Here is a 23,246-nt window from a genome sequence, read left to right on the forward strand (position 1 = left end):
TTCAAGGTGCCTGGGGAGGGAGGCGTTCGGGGCCCATCCACACGAGCACAAGGGGGGCGTGAAGCTTGGCCAACGCCTGACCGAGGCCCTGGACGTCCCGCACCCAGGTCGGTGGGGGTGTCCCAGGCTCAGACCCGTCCACCTGTTGGGCATTGGGGTCCAGGCGTGGTGTGGGGACCCCCACCGCTCACTACAACCTATGATGGGCATCCCGACCGCCTGGCCATGTTCCTAGGGCAGGTGATTAACCATCTGGACGGGTATGCCCATGCCTATCCATCACAGTGGGCGATGGTGGTGGCGGTCACCGCATGCCTTCAAGGAGAGGCTGCAACCTGGGCGGCGGACCTTTACAGTGACCACGCCCGCGAGCTCGGGGACGTGGGGCTGTTCTTGGAAGCCCTACGCGTCCGCTTCGAGGATGTATCCCGCTTACATCGCGCGGAAGCCGAAGTGTTAGCCATCAGGCAGCGAGGACGACCAGCAGAGGAGTACGTGCTCGAGTTCCGCAGGGTTGCGGGCAGGTTGTGCTCGTGGCCCGAGCGCTTGTTGGTGCACCACTTCCGGGCCGGTCTTGATGGAGCTCTCCGGCGGGCATGTGTGGTGCGGGGGGTTCCTGCACGGCTTCAGGACTGGTTCCGGGTGGCGGTGGAGCTAGATATTGGGTTGCAGGACACCCGGGGCAGACCAGTAGTGGCCCCTGGAGCCTGGAGGACCCCGGAGGGGCCGAAGACAGAGAGCCGGAAGCCCGTGGCGGCGGTGACACAACCCGGCCCCCCACCGGCGCCCCGTCCAACAATCCGCTGCTTCCACTGCGACCAACCGGGCCATCGGGCAGTGGACTGCCCGTTACCTCCGCCGTGACCGGGGCCCAACCCTCCGGAGGCGCGGGTCCCGACCCCCAGAAGAGCTACAGAATGCTCCAGAACAGCGTACCAGGTGGCCGACAAGACACCCCGAACGTCGACACCGATACGTCCAGCGGGCCCGGCGGATGGACGAACGGACACGTCCGACGGGTCTGAGGATCACGAGTACGAGGAGGACCCGATGGTAAGCGCTCCGGTGTGCCCTTTTGTGCTGCCTGTGGTATTGATAAGCCCACGAACGGGTGAGAGGAGGGAGTGTAAGGCTTTGATTGATACAGGCAGCACACGCTGCCTTATTAGCCTGGTGATGGCAAGGGAGGCCGGTATTCCCCTTCAGCGGCTCCCCAAACCCATCCGATTTCAGCAGGTAGACGGGTCTCTTTTGGGTGGAGCACCCATTACGCATGTAACGGCACCGGTGAGGATGGAATTGGGTACACACTGGGAGACTCTCCGGTTTGTCGTGGTGCCGTCTATGACGGAGGCAGTCATCCTGGGGCTTACATGGTTGGACAGGTGGGGCCCCACGGTTTGGTGGGAGGGGGGATGCCGACACCTCCGCCTCGGGACAGGGCCCCAGCCTCCTGAAAAGCAGGTAGACGGGTCTCTTTTGGGTGGAGCACCCATTACGCATGTGACCTGCCCTACGTAGTACAGGCCTGACCTACGTAGTACAGGCCGATGCGAGCGACGTGGCTGTTGGAGCTGTTCTTCTGCAACGGCATGCGGAGGGAGGATTGCGGCCCTGCGCGTACGCCTCCAAGAAGCTAACGACCGCGGAGAGGGCTTGGGCTATCTGGGAGAAAGAGGCCTTCGCGGTCCGCTGGGCCCTGGGGACTTGGAGACACCTTCTGGAGGGGGCTAGCCAGGAGTTCGAGGTTTGGACGGACCATGAAAACCTGGAGGCCCTGCAAACACCCCGCCGTCTGTCCCCGAAACACGTACGGTGGGCCCAGTACTTTCAACGCTTCCGGTTTCGCCTCAAGTATGTGCCTGGGGGTAGGAATTTCCTGGCGGACGCCTTGTCTCGGCTACCACAGTACGATTGTCGAAAGGAAGAGGTAGTACAGGCACTGGTACCGCCGCCCCGCCCGTGGAGGAGACGGAGCACAGGGCCAACGCCGTGACAGACGATTTCCTGCGGACCTGTAAGGGAGCGTTGGCAACTGATGAATGGGTGCGGGCGCACCCCGACACCCTCTCGTTGCGGGATGGTTTAGCTTGGCACGGGGCCAGGTTGTATGTGCCTGTAGCGGCACGAGATCAAGCACTCTACCAATGCCATGACGCTAGGCAGGCAGGTCATTACGGGTTCGTGAAAACCCTGCATCTGGCCCGCCGCCAGTTCTGGTGGCCAACCATGAGACGGGACATTGAAAGCTACGTGCAGAAGTGCCGCATTTGCGCAACCACTAAACCCTCTACCAATAAACCGGCAGGCCTCCTGCAACAGGTGGCAGACCCCGTACGACCTTGGCAGGACATTGCAATGGACTTTGTGGTCGAGCTACCGGAAAGCAGGGGATATAACGTTTTGTGGACAGTAGTAGACTTGTTCTCGAAACAAGCCCACTTCATTCCCTGTAAGGGATTGCCCTCAGCCCGTCGGCTGGCCTGGCTGTTCGTCCAACATATATATCGTCTCCACGGGGTGCCACGACGTATCATCTCCGACCGTGGGGTACAGTTCACGGCCCGGTTCTGGAGGGGTTTCGTGCGTTATATTGGAGCAACACAGGGTCTAAGCTCGGCATACCACCCAAGCACGAATGGAGCCGCGGAACGTGCGAACGCGGCGGTGGAGCGATACCTGCGTTGTTATGTGTCATACCAACAGTCCGAATGGGTGGACTCGTTATCCTTCGCGGAAGTAGCCTACAACAACGCAGTGCATAGCAGCACTGGGTTCTCCCCCTTTAAAGTGGTATCTGGTTACGAGTTCGTTCCTATCACGGGGTGCGATCAGGGGGCCCCGGCATCCTGCACACCTGGGGCGTGGATGCGCCGGTTGGAGGAGGTGTGGGGGGTTGCTAAGAAGGCGTTAGAGCGAGCTGCAGAGTCATACAAAGAGCAGGCGGACAGGAAGAGACGGCCGTTTGCACCTCCCAAAGTAGGTGATCTTGTCTACCTCTCTACGAAATACCTGCGGCTACAGGTGCCATGTAGAAAGCTAAGGCCCAAATATCTCGGACCCTTCCGGGTTATACAGGTAGTGAACCCCGTCACTGTCAGACTTCGGCTACCTCCCCTACTTGGAAAGATACACCCCGTCTTCCACAGTAGCCTGCTGAAGCCTGCTAAGACCGCCTCTGCGGCGGCAGGGGAGGGCGGCCCAGGACCTGTACACGGCAGCCACTATGAGGTACAGGAGATCCTAGACTCCCGGAAATGAAGGGGGCGGGTGCAATACTTGGTGCTCTGGAAGGGGTACCCCATGGAGGAGGCCACCTGGGTACGGGATGAGGATGTGTGTGCACCACGCCTTCTCCGTGCTTTCCACCGGAAACACCCGGGGAAGCCGGGGGAGACCCCGGGGGGGACAGCTGATCATGTTACAGATTGCTCACCTCTCTCTCCTTGCATTCCAGGTGGGCCCCTGGTAGAGGGGGCAGCATGTCGGGCCTCGGAGGCCCGACACATGAGGGGGGGCCCCTCCACCCCCCCGGCACACCCTGCTTCCCTCCCACCAACCTCACCCGGCTCCAGTACGGCCCCGAAAGACCGGAGACCCGCGACGCTCCTCCCGCTGCATCCGGACGCGCCGCGGCTGCTGTCCTCGCCCGGCGGCGCGTCGTCAGACGGCTCCCCGGCTTGGAAGGCTCTGAGACCCGCGCCTTCTCTTCCGGCGCTTCCGGACGCGCCGCAGCTGCAGCCCTTGCCTGGCGGCGCGTCTGCGCACCGCTCCCTGGCTCGGACGGCTCCGGGGCCCGCGCCGCCTTTCCTGCTGCTTCCAGACGTGCCGCGGCTGCTGGCCTTGCCCGGCGGCGCGTCTGCGCGCGGCTCCCCGGCTCGGACGGCTCCGGGACTCGCGCCGCGGCTTCTGCTGCCTCCGACCGCGCCGCGGCTGCTGTGCTCGGCCGGCGGCCTGTTTGGGCAACAGACCCCGGCCTGCGGCCTGCCCGGTGGAGGCCTGAGCCAGCTCGGTGTCTCTGCGGCCTGGGAGGATTCGGGAGCTGCGGCCTCACGGTGGACTGCGTCGGACTCCGACGCCATGCCTGCGCGGGACTGTGTGGCAACGCCGTTAGGGGATGGGTCCCTCCCCCCTACGGTGACCGGGTGGCTGGGGCCTACGAGCATGGACGATGACAGGGGAACTCGGGGGCGGGTGCAGCAGGGGGTGGGTGAAGGGAAAGGGCACGGTGGTGGCGACACGTTGGAGGGGGCTTACCTGACAGAGCGACGGGCGAAAGGCCTTGTAGGGGAGGGGTGGGGAAGTTATAGAGAGTGGGAGGGCGGAGGCATGTTTGGGTGGAGTTTGGGTGGGGTTTTTGGGTGTGTATATAGCAGCGTTGGTTGCAGGTAGCAGCCAACGCTGGCTTTGTTTCTTGTTGCGGCTGTTGCTCTGAAGAATAAAGTGCTTCTAGACTGCAGCAGAAGTCTCTCGTTCCTGTGTTCGGCACCTGCCCTGCCTGTTGCAGGACGAGTTTTGACAGCCATCCACAATCTTTCACCATTTACTGCAGTGATCACAGTTCTTTCTTTTGCTAAGTATTTCTCAGCAGACACCGGCCTTTATTTAATTGACTATCAAAGAAATATGTTTGATTTATACAGAAAGAATTAGTAACATTTTTTCCCCTTTCACATGATAAAATAGTAGTGGTCCTTATTCAAGATGACAGTGAGGGTACTTACTGCAAAGAAGTAAAGGGTTTGATGAACTGGTGTAACAAAAACAGTCTAATTTTAAACATAGGAAAAACTAAAGAGATCATTGTTGATTTCAGAAAAGGTAGGCACAACCACACACCTCTCTGTACTAATGATTCTCCTGTGGAGATGGTTAGCAGCATCAAGTTTCTGGATGTGCAGCTAACAAGTAGACCAGCTTGGTTGCTCAACAGTGAGACACTGGTGAAACGGACACAGCAGCATCTGCATTTTCTGCATCTCATGAAAAAAGCACATCTTCCTTTCCCTGTCCTTACCACTTTCTACAGAGGGATGAATGAGAGCATCCTGTCATATTGCATTATTGTCTGGTTTGGAAGCATTGCTGCTTGAGACAGGAAGGCGGTGCAGAGAGTGGTGAGGGTAGCAGAAAACATTATTGGCAGTTCACTTCCTTCTAACCAGGACATAGCATATAAGTGATGCTTCAGCATTGCTTGAGCATCATGGCAAATGAAAGGTAATGCCTCCAAGGGTTTAAGTTGCTAGCATATTGTCTACTGATTGCCAGGAATAACGTTCTGACATATTTTATTTGGCATCTGTTCTTTCACTTCAGTTGATAGAAATTTGCTGTAGAAGTGGTTGTGCTGGCATTGTTTGTGAAATGAAATCCTGTAAAAAGTCCTTTATCAGCATGCTTTAAAGCAACATGCAATGATTGGATTTTTGATTGCTGAAAAAGTCTTTCTAACTGAATTTTGTAATGGAATGCAAGGCGCTTTTGGTGATGATTTTTATGGTGATGATTAGGTTGATGTGAGTGCGGTGCATTACTGGACCAGAAAATGTAAAATAGCAAATTTGAAAGTGCTGATTTGTCTGATGAACATCAAAGTGAATGATATGTGACAGCAAACCCATAAGTTCCACGTGAGCAAGTTTGATAAACAGATTAAAGACAATCAGATTATTCAGACAGGAATTGCTGTCAATATCGGCATTTCAAAGGAATGTGCAGTCATGTTCTTCAATACAGAAGGTCTGTAGACATTAGTTCCTTGCATGCCAACAACAAAGGTGAAAGCTAAAGGGTTGAAGTTTGCCAGAAATTGTTGCCATGATACAAGAATGCAGGTAACAGCACTGTGACAGCTGATGAAACATAGATTCTTTATTATGATCTAGAAATGAAATTCAGTCTATGAAATGTCACTATAAAGCTTCATCTATGGGATGGGGTAGGGAAGAAAATTTATTTTATTTTTATTTTATTAAATTTATATACTGCCCTATTCCCGTAGGACTCAGGGCGATTTACAGGAAAAATTAAAAACATAACATACAAAAATTAAAATCAGTTAAAACAATTAATTAATTCAAGTCCCCAAAATTTAAAACTAAAACCGAATAAAAAATTAAAACCCCTCAGCCTGGGCCAGACAGCTCGAAGAGCCAGGTTTTCAGGTCCCGGTGAAATGAGCAAAGGTCGGGGGCAGTCCTAAGTTCCATGGGAAGTTGGTTCCATAGGGCTGGTGCGCCCACAGAGAATGCTCTTCCCCTGGGAATAACCCACCGGCATTCCTTAACCAGCGGTATCTTGAGAAGGCCCTCCCTGTGGGAGCGCACAGGACGAAGGGAGCTTGATGCAAGCTGCAGGTGTTCCCTCAAATATCCCGGACCCATGCTTCAAAAGGAAAATCAGATTAACTGATTACTCATTATGGATTTCTTTAAACATGCACCATTTTCAGTTCAAACCACTACATTGCTACACAAAGCACAAAGAAGAAATTTTATTGCTATGTAACAATACTAGACCTCACAAATTATTCAAGAGACAATTGATATTACCATCTTGACTTAAACCTCATATTCTCTAAAGAAATGGAGAGGTTTCATTTTGAGGATTATTTTTCTGCTTCATTTATTAATGTATTCTTACTTTAAGTTAAAATTATGGAGTCTAATGGCATTACTTTCAGTAAACCCTCAGATATGGGTATACAGTATGATGTCACTAAGAAATTGCAAAACATGATATTAACAAATGAGCCATCCCATGAAAAAAAATATTTAGATATTTTTTAAAAAATATCATTTACATAAAATAGGGGTAAGAACTGGATGTGGAAGTTCTAGATGTGAAAGTTTTTTTATAAGTTTTATTAAATTTTTTAAAATTTCAGTCTTTAGAGCTTAGTAAAAACATGTTGTCTGGGTTTATATAATTTAACATTCACTTCTTCAGTATAAATCTATTCAATACTGCACAATCCAGTATTTTTTCCTTGATACTCCATTCTTCCCCATGTTTTTTTTCATTTCCCCTCATTAGGTAAAGGTAAAGGTTCCCCCGCACATGTGTGCTAGTCATTTCCAACTCTAGCGGCCGGTGCTCATCTCTGTTTCAAAGCCGAAGAGCCAGCGCTTGGCCGAGAATGTCTCCGTGGTCATGTGGCTGGCATGACTAGACGCCAAAGGCGCACTGAACGCTGTTACCTTCCCACTGTAGTGGTCCCTATTTTTCTACTTGCATTTTTTATGTGCTTTCGAACTGCTAGGTTGGCAAAAGCTGGGACGAGTAACAGGCGCTCACTCTGCTACGCGGCACTCGGGATTCGACCCGCCAAACTGCCGATCTTCTGATCGACAAGCTCAGCATCCTAACCCACTAACCCTCATTAGACAATTACAATTCTTGGTACTATTGATGTATAAAAAATTAAATATAGACATCTTCATTACTAATATTATACAAATAATAATATCATTTCATGTCAATAGCCTTTTCGGTGCTCTTATTAAAGTTTGATTTCCCATCAATATTTAAAATATCTTTGTCATTTATGATTTTCTCAATATTATTTACATTTATACAGCTAAAAATTTTATTCATACCAATCCTATGATTTTTAAATTTCCCATATCAAAAGAAGAACAAAAAAATGCTATTTTAATTCTAAATCATATCTCCCATTATAAAAATCTAGTTATATCTAACTATATTTAACTAGATATATCCTCCATTCTTTTAATGATATTCAAACACATATATTAAACAGATAGAGCCCCCTCTGATAGATCAAATCCTCTGTTTTTTTAAAATCTAACTCTCGCTTTAATTTCTTTGACAAATAGCTTTCCAGGCCAAGGCAATTAAATCGCCCCAAAAATTTCTTTATATTTTTGTGAAAGCTGTTTGGCATGAGGAAGACAATTTAGGTAGAGTATTTTGGGGGGGAACTCCGCCCATCCACATTCCCTAAACATTTCCCCTGCCTGCTTTATGTTCCATTTTCTAGAATCTTCTTCCTTGTCATCAGGTGTATTTTGGAAAAAGGAGTAAGGGGTCTTTTGTATTTTCATTGTTATAGGAAGGTCTTGCAGTATTTTATTTGTATATGGCAGTCCATATTTCCCTTCTTCTATCTCCTCCATCTCTAGGTCTGTTTCTTCTGCTTCGTCCTCTGGTTTCTTCTGCTTCATCCTCTGGTTTCTGGTTTATTTGTTCATACGTTGTAGTCTCAGCAATCTGTTACAGGAAGGAAAAAGCAATCCCTGCTGCGTTACTGATCCCAGAGAAGCATTTGCATGTATGCAGGTATCCTTAGGGTGCCATAGTTAGGGATGAGAAATATTGGTTGCGAAGTTGGCATTTCTAGATGTAATACTGATATTTTGGACTTATTTTTGTTTCTTTGCATGTTTGATATTTTTAAAAAAGCATATGCTACTGACTAAACTTATGCACATATGTAACATCTTTTGCTAGGATACATGACCACTGCTTGTCCAGAATGTGAAAAGTGAAAGATTGTGACTAAACAAAATTTTAATGTACAGATAATACCACCAGAAATTATTTTAGCCTTTTTAATAAATATTGTTATTGATTTAAGCTCACCATGGAAAACATCATATATTGTAATGTATATACTAGGTTAATTATTTAAAGACTGAAGTACAACATAACTAGATTCTAAATAATCTATTTTTCAAAACACACAACAGTCCAAACAGTAAAAGTACAGTCCAAATTAAGAATATTTCATTCTTAAGAATTGTTTAATTGTTTAGTTATAATAGATGGTTATAGATTCAAAATAGTTTTCAAGAGTGTACAAAAGATACTATTTTTTCTAGCATCAGCTAAATTAGATATATTACATTGAGAAAAATGTTTCTCATTTCTTTCCTGTTACCTTTATTGATTTCATTGCAGAGATGTTAACATGGAAAATAGATTATTTTGTTATCTAATTTTACCTTCCAAAAGACAGAAGCAGATAAAAAAATGTGAGGTTCTTTCCTGTTGGCTTTTTTTTAATTAGCTGCTTTAGATTCTAAAAGTTTAGTTCCTAAAGAAGTAACCTTGTAAATAATTTTAATGTCCTCCTCTAGTGCAGGGTAGGCAACCTTGGCTCTTTTATGACTCAAGGATTTCAACTCCCAGAATTCCTGAGCCAGCATGGCTCAGCTTGGAAACCTCTCTCTTTCCCCTCAGCGTGGCTGGCTCAGGATTTCATGGAGTTGAAGTCCACGAGTTATAAAAAAGGGCCAAGAGGGAGCTTTCCCCCCCAAAAAAAAGGTGCCGGAACACCATTCTGAGCGTTCTATGAGAAAAAAAGCCCTGTTTGTTCAGATAAAGGGCCACATTATATGTAATATCTGGGTACATGAAATATATTGTTTTAATATAATGATCCCAATAGGCCATTCATCTATGTGCACCTCAAGATATTGATCTCTTACTTTCTTATGCAGTTGCCATACAAATAATATATATGCTATATCCTCTATTTCTGGAGGTCCAGAAATACAAGTATGTTTGTTGTAAGGATGTTGGTTAAACTTTCTATATTTAACCATTGTGTCCAGCTGCTCAAATCTTGGTCAACTAAATACATCCTTAAAATACTTAGGAATTTCAGTGTTTAAATGTTTTTGCAGCTTGGAAGCAAGTTGAAATTTATAATGACTCATCCATTTAAATGCACTGGACTTACTGAGGATAGCTATATCTGCCCTAAGTAGATTTTACTGCTTAAATTGCAGAATAATTTACTTATCAATGCAAGGGCAATATCCTTAAATAGAAAGGTTTTTGTCAAATTAAACTATTTTCTAGTTACCATAAACTGTGATCTAATGTAACAGAGAAAGAGTGGGTGCATTCAGGAACATAGTGACAGAACCAGCATATGTGGATTCATCCTTTTAACCATTTTGAATCCCTGCATATTTGGCAGTACAGTATGTATCCTTAGGCATTAGGTTGCCTCAGAAAGCCTTTAAGTTCGATTTCAAAGATCTTATGGTTGGGGTTTTTTTGGGGGGGGAGGGGCTATACATGTTATCTCACAAGGCAAGATTTTTTTTTTCATTATTAATTCAAGGGTCTGGTACTCTACCTGAAAGAATATTAACTTCCATTCTACATTCATTTTATATATATATATATATAGAAATTCACTGGATTTTAATCTATCAGTTTTAGTCTGTTCATTGTTTAAAGTCTGTATGGAGTCCAAATCATGAGGCAAAACCACATGACTATAAAGAGTTTTTTTCAACATGAAAACATTTTAATACATGTGAGGCAATCTAAGGAAAGGAAATTTCCAGGTGTACATGGTATAATCTTCAATATGGAAAAAAAATAGATGGGAACATGATAAAGAGACCTTAATGTGCATCTGAGCAGCATTTTGAGAGGGCACATCAGGCAAGAGCTCTTTCTTGGTGTCCACAGGCTGCTCTTCACTGCTCTCCCCTTTGTTTATACAAAGTAAGGGAAGATAATCATGTGTTACTTTTATTTGGCAAGACTTACTTACAAGTTGCTGCTAGTGTGAAGTCTCATTCATGATGACTTCCTTTGTGTGAAAGAATTAATTCAGTCCCATTGTGTCTGGCTGTAAATCACCTAGCTTCTGGGATGGAAATGAGATCTTTAATCCTTTGTGTTAGTTAAAAAAGAAGGGAGAAAAGAAAACAAACAAAGGCTAAGAGGGATAAACAGTGTGGTAACCTTCATTTAAGGAGACCAGTTAATTTTACCTAATGTATCCAGGGTAGATGGACTGAAACGAAAAACTTGGTTTTATGGGCATGTTTGCACAAGCTCGGAACATACTACCTCTACTGTTGGCATCATTAATATTTGCTAGGCAGTTTCAAGGCTTGTACTTTATTCAATCATCATCAGTGCTAGTTGCTGATGTTACCTAATTTGAGTAATGAAATGTCTTCAAGACTCAGAGAACACCAAGGACTCCTCATTTCAACTTTGAGCTACAAATATTCTCCTTTAGAGAAAGGTGATTGCAGATGAAAATACTAGGCTTGAAATTAATAGCTTGAAAGATAAAAAGAACAGAAGAATATGGGAAGACATATTTCAGAAAAGAAACACAAAAATTCATCATTCCTGTATTGCATATTTGCTTTGATGCCACCTCTGCTTTTTCTCAAACAGAGGTTTGCTGAAGAAGTATGCTTATTTTAGTGCATAACCAAAGACAATACTTCCCAGAATTTCTCTTTCTGTCTCTCCAAATGCAAATTATTTTTTCCATGTGCAATTTGCAGGTTCCTTCATAGCAATAAGACAAACAAGAAACTGTATGCCTAGATAGGTAGGGGTGGGAAGGATATATGGGGTATAGTTTCTTCACCAAGTTCTGATTAAATTTGGATTTTTCAGGAAAAACATTCTTCCAGATAACAAATTGGCACAGGGTAACATATATTCTGGGACGCGGTGGCTCAATGGGTTAGGATGCTGAGCTTGTCGATCAGAAGGTCGGCAGTTTGGCGGGTCGAATCCTGAGTACCGCGTAACAGAGTGAGCGCCTGTTACTCGTCCCAGCTTCTGCCAACTTAGCAGTTCGAAAGCATGTAAAAATACAAGTAGAAAAATAGGGACCACTATAGTGGGAAGGTAACAGTGTTCCATGAGCCTTTGGCGTCTAGTCATGCCGGCCACATGACCACGGAGACATCCTCGGCCAAGTGCTGGCTCTTCGGCTTTGAAATGGAGATGAGCACCAGCCCCTAGAGTCGGAAAAGACTGGCACGCATGTGCGGGGGAACCTTTACCTTTACCTTTAACATCTATTCTAAGGCATGTATTCCCTAGAGCAGGCATGTCCAATGTTGTGTGATGTATCATGACTTTTTCCCCATTGCCGGCAATTGGGTGGGCATGGTTTTGGCATGACGCATCTGGCCCATGGACTGATAGTTTGACATGCCTGCCCTAGAGGAATATGGAAAAACTAGCTAAGAACTTCAGTAAATATACTTTTGTATGTAGGGTAATGGAGAATGAAGGAAGGAAATAGGAGGAAAATGGGGGAAAGATGAAGCAAGGCAGCAAGGTATATATAGACCTAAATAAGAGCACTATTGCAACAAGCACAAACATAATGCAGGAACCCTAAACATCAGAAAAAGGAAACAGATCATCTATACAACATCTTCCAATAAAATGAATATTCACACAACTTCATCAAAAAGTGCTTGACCACTCAACCCAATATAGCACAACCAACGTATAGTAAGCTGAGCAAAGGATAATACTGTCATACATCAAATACATCTCAGAGACCACTAACAGACTATTTCAACCACATGGCATTGCCTTACCTCACAAAGTAACTAAAGCCCTCCAAAACATAAGTAAACCAAAAGACCCTGCAGCCCGAGATGAAAAAAGAGGACTCATGTATAACATACAGTGTAAGGGTTGTAACAGCCACCATGTAGGACAAACAGGCAGAGCATATCGATGAACACCAATTAGCAGTCAGAAAACATGATGAAAACTCCTTAATTTCACAACACATGAAGAGACTTTGCTATAATTTTAACTGGGAAACTGAGCATTCTAGATCAAGCCAAGTCCATAAATGCTAGAGAATTTCTGAAAGCCTGCAGTCAGACAAAACAGCCATCAAAGGGCACACAAGCATAAACATCTACGTGTCATTCAGATGTTGTTGTTAGTTGCGAAGTCGTGTCTGACCCATTGCGACCCCATGGACAACGTTCCTCCAGGCCTTCCTGTCCTCTACCATCTTCTAGAGTCCATTTAGGCTCACACCTACTGCTTCAATGACTCCATCCAGCCATCTCATTCTCCGTCGTCCCCTTCTTCTCTTGCCCTCAACCTTTCCCAGCATTAGGGTCTTCTCCAGTGAGTCCTTCCTTCTCATTAGGTGGCCAAAGTATTTGAGTTTCAACTTCAGGATCTGGACTTCTGAAGAGCAGTCAGGGTTGATCTCCTCTAGGACTGACCAGTTTGATCACCTTGCAGTCCATGGGACTCTCAGGCCATTCAGAAGAGATAACCAAAAGACCCTAAACCAGGTATATCAAACTCACGACATCATGTGACGTCATGCAACGTATCATGTCTTTTCCCCCATTGCTGGCAATGGGTGGGTGCAGTTTCAGCATGACACATCCAGCCCACGGGCTGGCAGTTTGACACGCCTGCCCTAAACCAAAAGACTAAAACACCTCCTCACCAGCAATCGACATCCAGATGAGCACAGGTTAACACCAAGATTAACATTAGAGCTACAATCAAGAAGCAAGCAATAAATCAAGGAACTGCAAAACAAGGTAACAGTAACAACAGTCCAATAAAAGGCCACTCCTGCCAATACTGACAGGGCAAGCCACTAGTACCTGGTATATATAATGAGAGAAAACCACACTCCCTATTAGCACTGACGATGATGCCTAATTTGATAATGAAATGTCTGTAAGAAAACAACTGAGCTCAGACAGCACCACAGACCCAACATACTGCATAAAAACATACACTAGCACAGACATGTCAAACACAAGGCCCGGGGGCCAGATCCGGCCCATGAAGTGGTTTCATGCGGCCCGCGAAGCCATCCTGGAAACAGTGAGGGAACGGCCCCCACTGCCTTGGCCCTGGCCCAGAGACCCTCCTTCTACCAGAGACCCTCAGATCTGTCCCACTCCTGCCCAGGCCCCCATAGGCACCCTTGATACGAACGATGTAGAGCTGGCCACGCCCACCCAGTAGGCCATACACACTCTAACCACACCCACTCAGTAGGACACGCCCACCCAGTAGGCCACACCCACCCAGGCCACACCCACCCGGCCCCCTGAGGGCAACCACAATGCTGATGTGGCCCTCAATGAAATTGAGTTTGACACCCCTGCACTAGCAAGTCCATATGTATAAGCCATAATAAGCCATGGATTTACACGTTTCTTCCTTTCAGGTTATCCAGAATAAATATGAAGTGCTTCTATGGTGCTTTTGATTTTGATTAACCATAAGCAAAAATAACATCCACATAATAATCTATGATTAATGATTTAATTGTGGCTTGTTAGTGTTTCTTTCTAGGGAGGGATGCTTAAAAAACACACTTGCAGTTTTGAAAATAATATTGCAGGCATCCTTAGAAACAATGTCAAAGCACAATCTATTTAACAGAAAGAAAACAGCTTAGTTGTTTCTCTGCTAAGCCCTCTAGCCTTTAAGGATGCAGTCTGTTACTTCGGTTTACTGCTGCTTCCCTTCCTCTCTAGGGAAGATGACTATAGTTCCAAGCAAAGCAGTTGAAAGCAATCACTAAAGCATTTATTTCCTCAGAATGCCTCTGTTGCCTACAGAGGGTTGAGAAGCTTTGGTAAGAGTACAGATTCCTTGAGGCTTGTGCTTTGCTTTGTCACATGCTAGCTTCCAATTTTGTTTTTGGGAATAGTCCACTGGTACCATGGGAGGATCTCATGGTGCCTATGGGCAATCAATTTGAGACCCAAGATTTTTTTGGAACATAACTGCTTTGAAGCTGGTTTCTATCAGCAAAAGAGACTTAACCCAATTAACAAACTTGTTAGACATTCTATAATGCTTTGGACCTAAATTGCTTGATGACATTCAATTTAGTGCGATTGTGTTGTGGCGTTTTAATTTAATCTGCGATTTGTGTTCATTTCTACCTAGACGTCCTTTACCCAGAGTTTTATGGCTGAAATAGCCTTTAAATATTAGAAGGTAGAGATGTAGGCACACATAGGAAGCTATGTTTAATTTTAAAATCTCAATAATGTTACATGCATCCATTCTAGAAGAAAAAAAAAGATCAAAATCTTTAGTTTTCCAGTTTATATAGATAACTGTCATCACACTAAACTATGATGTAGAAGTATGGACTGGACTATAACCTTGTTGAATTCTGAGTAATTGTATGGATTTATTGAGAGTGCCCAAATGAGGCATTTTATTTTCTCTTCTCAGAAGCATTTTCAATTGACATGTAAAATCAACTTTTTAATTCATCATATAGAATTTGGGATGTTTAGCTTAGATATTTGTATTTATATTAGTTGCCAAACACACTCAGTTCAACAGAAACTCAGAGTTATGAGTTGAAAATTGGTTTGGAGAATTCAGGTTTCTTCTGCAGGCACTGATGCAGTTATCTCAGTTCTTGGCAGGCAAAGTATATGAATTATTACTGACTTTGTCCTGCTACAAAAATGAGATAAGAGTATGAAATGGTTCACAGATGCGTAAGCTGCTTTCTTTATCACAGAACTGCTATGTGCATTTTTTTTCAAAATGGAAAGGAAATAGAAGGAATTTTTTAGTATCATATTGCAGGTCTTGTTATCATACACCTATGAAAGTTTGATCTGAGATATATTGCTGCCACATCTAACAGAGTCTAGTACCTGACAGACATTACTGAACTTAGCTGATAACAAAAATATCCATATGATTTTTAAGTCTGTTCCTGCACATTTTATAAGACTTGGCTAAGGCAATTTACAAAGTGAAATAAATGACAGGATGGTGCCCTTTTTCCATTCTACATACCAATGACATTTACATTAGCAGATGAGTCTTTTCGTTAACACCAACAGAAGCATTTCCTTAGAATATGGAACATTTTTCTGTTGATTTCCACCTGTTTTGAAAAGGTTGGATAAGGTAAAATACTACAAAGACATGATTAAGAGGAAAATATATAAACTGGATGAATAAGATTTTAAAAACATCTTTTCAAAAGACAAATTTCATGCAGAAATGTGTTTGTGTGACGTGATTTTATACTGATTTGGGCTGATGCCATGTCTAAAATGGGACTAGAATTCACAGTCTCCCAGTTTCTAGCTAGATCCCTTAATATCATATTATCAATCACTCAATCAAATTTATAAAGCCACCAAGAAAACTGCCAGGAAAAGTGAAGCAACTAGTTCAGGCAGTCACCAGAAGTCAAGACTGTCACTAAATAAATTATGAAACTATTGTACTAAGCATTATACAAATTAGCAAGAAAGACTAATGCATTTTAATTATCCATATGATCCTTGCAGACAAAGTTTTTGATTCTTTGAAATTACCATTTTTAAAGCAAGTGTTGAAGAAACAATTTCAAGGTAGCTTTTATAAAATGATTTATCACTATTATAGACCAATTAAAGTTCATACAAGACTCAATAGTTATGATTCAAATTCTATTATGATTTCAAAGGTAGTAAGAAATACTGCCTGTTATTCCATCTAGCTAGAGTATTTAAGTATAGTGAATAGCACATTGATGATCAGATTTATGGGATACAATTACATGTCAAGACTTCTACACTTATTTGCAGATAACATGTTCTAAATTGTCTCAAATGTCCTCTCATCTTCTCTACCTCCAACAGAGCTAATTATATTAAGAATATTAAGAAGTCAGATATGTCAGGATTAAGAGTTAATTTTTACAAATCACATCAGATATTCTTTCTATAGCATATAAAGCTTTAATATTACCAAAATACTAAGAAAATATTAATAATTATATACAGGACAACTGTGGGAAAATTAAAGAAAATAAAAATTGGTTTTAAAATATTTAATTATCTTATATAATTGTAGCTGCTAAAATGAAAATTCTTGCAAGGTTTAATTTTTATATAAACAGCTCCCAGTGGAAAATTCAGAATAGACATTAAGATATTGGCAAAAGTCAAACAAACTGGAAACTGTCTTGCCTTAGGTGGTGATCTCCTGACAGGTAAAATGTTTGCTCTTCTTATCCTCTATGGTTGTTTTGAATTCAGCTTTGTAGGCCCACTTTTATGCCTGCCTCAACACAATAGTTATCTCCTACAGCACTTTTGTCTAGATTGTCCCCTCACACTCTTCAAGGACATCGGACCACTCATGAACAATGAGCTTTCAGTAGTTCAGACATTGCCCAATTCATTTTGGTATCTCTAATCTTACTTTTTCTGGACTGCAAATAGCAATCTATCTTCAGTTGACACTCTTGCAGTTCATGTTAGCCATTTTTACCGGCAGCTACTATCTCTATTTCCAAAATTCTTCTTTTCCGGGCATCTCCTTCACAGAATTGCCCTGGGTTGTTGCTGATTTCTCCCTTTCAACTTCATTTTCCATGGGAGAAGTTTTCTTGTAATAATATAATTTAATTCTATCAGAATACAACTAGCAAATTAAATACAAACTAATGATTGGGTGCCTTCATGGATAAGTAAAGACACAATATAGCTTATGGCTGAAGAAAAAAGGAAAAGAGGTTATGGCTGAATGCAAGTTTATCATATCTATCCTTCTATGTTCATACGTGAATTCTAGTATAATATGTTGATAAATTATCAAAGCACAGCACTATATACAAAATGCTGTATTTAGGCATGTTTTCTGGAACCTACTTATAAACGTTTATTGGGGGAAAAGTCATTAGATTTTTGCAGACTTTATACTAATAGTCTGCAAAAAATCTAGTGATCACCAGAAAAGGATTTCTGAAAAGCGAATTCTTTTCTCCCATTTAATTGTCTTAATTCTTCAATCTGTAACTTGAAATGCAAAACAAATAGAATTAGTCTGTGTGATTCTGTGTGACTGTGTGGGTGTATTTCTTATTTTATTTGGCCATCCTAAAGCACTGGAGAAGCATTTTCAGTTGTCTGATGAAGATCATCAATGAAAGAGCTTGTCAAATGTTATGAAGGAAAGAATACCAGCTCTTGGACTGAGATAATAAATTGTTCAGGTAGTGATTGGGGACAATGCATTTCTGCTGTGATCTATCCAAAGGAGGTGGGGTTTGCAAGGAGCCAGACAGAATAGAATAAGCCATTTGAATACTGAACATACTGAAGCATGTCATGCCTCATCACACTCTTTTCTTTAGTCTGAACAACAAAAGAGACATTGTGGACCACTGCTTACTAATCATAAACATTCCAGTTCTTGGATAAGTGACTAGCTTTGGGATTTTATTCCCTGTTTCATAGCCAAAACCTGTCTGTGACAACAATTTGGTTGAATAAGTTAGACAATTATGTTATTTTCATCAATTTGTTTTGTTTTATTTTTATATCATTCTTCTTCCCAAAGGACCTCAGAGGAAGAAGCTTTAATTAAAAGAAAAGAAAATTAATAAGAATATATCCCACAGCACAATATGTAAAACAATTACAACAAAATTATTAAAAAGTTCATCTTGAGCACCGTGCCACAGTTTAAAACAACCCAAGACCAGACACCATGCTGGAGGAAAATATAGTACATGGTTGATTGAGATGCTTTAATCCATGTTATATTTTGTATGGACATTTTAGCTTTCATGGTATATGTGCTACAATGAACAGAGTATGAATAAGGAAGATCCAATCTTTTCTTTGGGTATTTGTTTTGTGCACTGCATTATGTTTTGGATTCACTGATAATTTTTATAAGAATTTAAGCCAATCTTCAGCATTTAGTTCTGAATGGAGCATAAGGATTAATGTTATTAATTTTTTCAGAAAATTTTAGACAGACATGTTATGTGGTACCAGATGAAAGTAGGACTAATATCTGGAGTATTTTGTGAAGCAGATTATCAGGCTACATTCCTGTATGTTCTTATCTTTAGTAAACCCTTCAGAAATACAGAGGGCTTATTTCTTATGCTGTTATCTGTTGATAGCCTGTTGAATTTATGGAAACATTAAAAGAAGAAAGGATAATGAATGCATGTCTGATCTGTCTAGGAAAGTAAATAATTGAGGAGTAGATTCTTCAGATAGGCTTGCACTAATTGCCTTTTTTGCCAGTCTTTACATTATCTATTAATTTTATGCACCTTTATTATAAAAGGGATGATAAATGCCAGACTGAAGTCCCTAAGCAATTATATAATTACAAAATCCACTTCTTTTTCCTATCACAGTTACAGAAATTTATAGTTATCCAAGCTCTTAAGTGAGGTACTCATGTCCAAATTGGCACTATAAAGCAATTTTCCATTTTCAATTACATAAAATAAAATAAAATGTGAAGTAAGCTGTAAAAATTTCACAGAAAGCTGTTAGCTTCCAATTTAATCTGCCTCTCAAATTCTAAACATTATTTCCTTCTGTGTCCAGTTGAGCTACTTACAAGATATTTCTTACTTTGGATAACATGAATAAGTGATGTCACATTTGTCCTGAACTTGAAATGGTAACAATTACATAGACCTGGATGTCTATTTGCTTTAAAACACACACACACACACACACACACAAACACTTTCTTGTAGGATATCAGGAAATGTCCACATATCCAGCCACTATGAAGTTTCATGAACTTCAAAAATTCAAGAGCTTTGAATTTATCTCTCCTTTCCCACAAAAAATGTAATAGCATAACAACAACAACAACAACAACAACAACAACAACAACAACAACAACAACAATAATAATAATAATAATAATAATAATAATAATAATAATAATAATAATAATAATTTGTTGGAAGGGACCTTGGAAGTCATCTAGTCCAACCCCCTGCTGAGGCAGGAAAACTTATACCATTTCAGACAAATGGCTGTCTAACAACAACAACAACAACAACAACAACAACAACAACAACAACAACAATAATAATAATAATAATAATAATAATAATAATAATAATAATAATAATAATTGCCTGTGTCTGAAAAGTCGTGGGAACATAGGGTGGAAAAAGTTGTCGAGAATGAGAGGGTGAAGATCTTGTGGGACTTCTGAATACAGACAGATCACCATTTGGAACACAACACGCCAGATATTGCAGTCATAGAGAACCGAAGCATACAGTTGATTGATATCGCTGTACCAGGAGATGCCAGAGTCAAAGAAAAAGAACTGGAAAAAGTTATGAAATACTGCGACCTGGCCATCAAAACTGCAAAATTATGGATGAAACGTGTAACAGTGATACCCATTGTCATCAGGGCACTGGGAACTATGTCCAAAAACTGCAAAATACATCAAGAAATTGTAGCTTCCTGCAATAACTCCAGCAAAGCTACAAAAAACTGCGCTACTCGGAACATTTTACATTTTAAGGAGATACCTGGTTGATACCTAGGATGCTGGTAGCAACCCATTTCAACCATTAGTGTCAGTCAGTTTGAGTGTTCAGTTGACTGAGTTTCATGTTTTATGAATAAAAGTTTTATATAATAATAATAATAATAATAATAATAATAATAATAATAATAATAATAATAATAATAATAATAATAATAATAATAATAATAAATAAAGTCATAGAAAATGATAAAGTTAAACTCCTCTGGGACTTCAGAATTCAAACAGACAAGTACCTGCAACATAACACCCCAGACTTAACAATTGTCAATAAGAAAGACAAAAAAGTCTGGATAGTGGATGTGGCAGTGCCTGGAGACAGCAGAATAGACGAGAAAGAACTGGAGAAGATAGCAAAATACAAAGACCTACAAATAGAAATAGAAAGACTGTGGCAAAGGCAAGCAAGGGTACTACCAATAGTATTAGGCACCTTGGGTGCAATCCCAAAACAACTGGAGCACCACTTGAACACCATTGGCATTAACAAATTCACCATTAGTCAATTGCGGCCTTGCTAGGAACTGCTTCCATCCTGCGACGATATCTGTAATGCCATCAAACATCCACATTTGCCTATCCCAGGTCCTTGGTAAGGACTCGATGGGTAGACAAAAAAGCCAAATCCAGTATGAACATCTGGCTGACTGTGCGATGATCAATAATAATAAAAGTTGGAGGTCATCTAGTCCAACCCCCTGCTCAGGCAGGAAACCTTATACCATTTCAGACAAATGGCTGTCCAGTCTCTTCTTAAAAAACTTCCAGTGTTGGAGTATTCACAGCTTCTGGAGGCAGGTTGTTCCACTGATTAATTGTTCTAACTGTCAGGAAATTTCTGCTTCGTTCTAGGTTGCTTCTCTCTTTGGTTAGTTTCCATCCATTACTTCTTGTCCTGCCTTCAGGTGCTTTGGAGAATAGCTTGATTCCATCTTCTATTGGCAGACCCTGAGATATTGGAACACTGTTATTATGTCACCCCTCATCCTTCTCTTCATTAAATTAGACACACCCAATTCCAGCAACTGTTCTTTATATGTTTTAGCCTCCAGTCCCCTGATCATCTCAACATCTTTTTTACATCATGGTGTCCAAAACTGGATGCAGTATTCCAAGTGTGGCCTTACCAAGGCATTGTAAAGTGGTATTAATACTTCATGTGATCTTGATTCTATCCCTCTGTTAATGCAGCCTAGCACTGTGTTGGCTTTTTTGGCAGCTGCAGCACACTGCTGGCTCATATTGAACTGATTGTGCATTAGGACTCCGAGATTCCTCTCACAGTTGCTACTATTGAGCAAGGTACCACCTACTATACCTGTGCATTTGGTTTTTCTTGCCTAAATGTAGAACCTTACTTTTTTCACCATTGAAATTCATTTTGTTAGATAATGCCCAATGTTCAAGTCTGTCAAGATCCTTCTGTATCTTAAGCCTATCTTCTGGAGTGTTGGCTATGCCTACCAGCTTGGTGTTGTCTGTAAATTTGATGAGTTCACCATCCAAATCATTGATGAAGATGTTGAAGAGCCCTGGGCCCAGAACAGAGCCCTGGGCTATTTCACTACACACTTCCCTCCATGAGGATGCAGTTCCATTGAGGACCACACACTGAGTATAGCCAGTCAACCAGTTACAAATCCATCTGGTGGTGCTGTTTGGCTTGTGTTTTTTCTTTGACCATTATTTCACCTGATATAATTGATTAAACAAGTGACAAATTCCTTTTATTTTGACATTAGTGTAGCTGTTTTCATTACCTTAAGCAGCTCAATTTCAGGCATGGTTGTTGCCTTTCACACAATCAGAAATGAAACTTTTTTCTTACCTTATATGTATGATTGGTTACCAAAATAACAAAAGTGGGCAGCAAGAACATCAACAAAAATTCATTAACCACTTATCATTTCTGAGTTTAATTAAATGCACACATCAATACATTGGCTAGATATTGTTAGAAATCTGAACTCATTAGAAAAGGCATGCTTATCTTCATTTTGCATGCCTTGAGCTTTTAAATGTTCTGCAGAGATTACTGACCTGTTGTACAATACAGTATACTAATTAAATTACCTTTGGGTAGTTTTCAAACAACAACTGCCATTTGTAATATTGCTAATATTTAGTACTGTGAGATTCATTATTATAGTCACTGAAGGTTGTCAATTCGCATCTGTACATGGATCTATGCAACAAGATATTTTATAGCAATGAGAGAAACAGAACAAGAAGGTAATATATAAATGTGCTATTTTTAATTATACAAATAACTTGTCCCTCTAAGAATTCAGCAATAAACAGAGTACGATATTTGATTATTTGCTTGAGGTTACAATGCAGGAATCTCAAAACAATGAGAATAATTGTGAAGACAAAATGAAACACATAAACCAGAAAGCTGTATTTATAACTGCATTGCACACAACCTAGATTTGTGTTCTTAGTGTGAAGATTTATTTTCAGAATGACTATTTAATTTATTAATTTGCACTATCCTTCTAGTTTGTATCACTTGTTCAGAAATGAGAAGGCAGATTCTGGCAAGTGTTGAGTTTAGGAAAACATCTAGAGATTATACCATGTTTATCATTCCAAATCACTCTGAATGCTATAGCTAAATTAAATGCTCTTAAATAAATCCATGGGTTATAGTGTGCATATTTTATTTGATTTTATGCCTATATTGGGGCTATAGGAAGCAATTAATCATGCAAAAATAAAGTTATTTTGTATTTTAGGTAGTAGAGTGTTCTTTACTGCTTCAATTTGGATTATTTGATGAATAGTTAGACTTTTCTTTAGAATTCACCATTGTCTAAAAAGGAGTATTTTAGAAAGGCGTTATATTATGCCCCCCCCAAAAAAAGACAATGACGGTTCTTCTGTTCATCTAAATTAATCTTCCCATTAATTCTGAAAATGAAGTATTGTAATAATTTGTTTGAATTACCTATGAGTAAATACGGTGATGGGATGCTGTCCACCATTAAAAATGTTGTATTTATATGATTCCACAAATAAGCCCTTGTCAAATATGGAACTGAACTACTGACAAGGTTTAGAGATTGAATAAAAGCTGTGAATTGGAATCACTGAAGCTAAAGCATCTTATCTTTCACAAAACCCAGTAACTTTAT

This window comes from Vipera ursinii, assembly GCF_947247035.1.
Source record: "Vipera ursinii genome assembly, chromosome: 4".
Lineage (NCBI taxonomy): Eukaryota > Metazoa > Chordata > Lepidosauria > Squamata > Viperidae > Vipera > Vipera ursinii.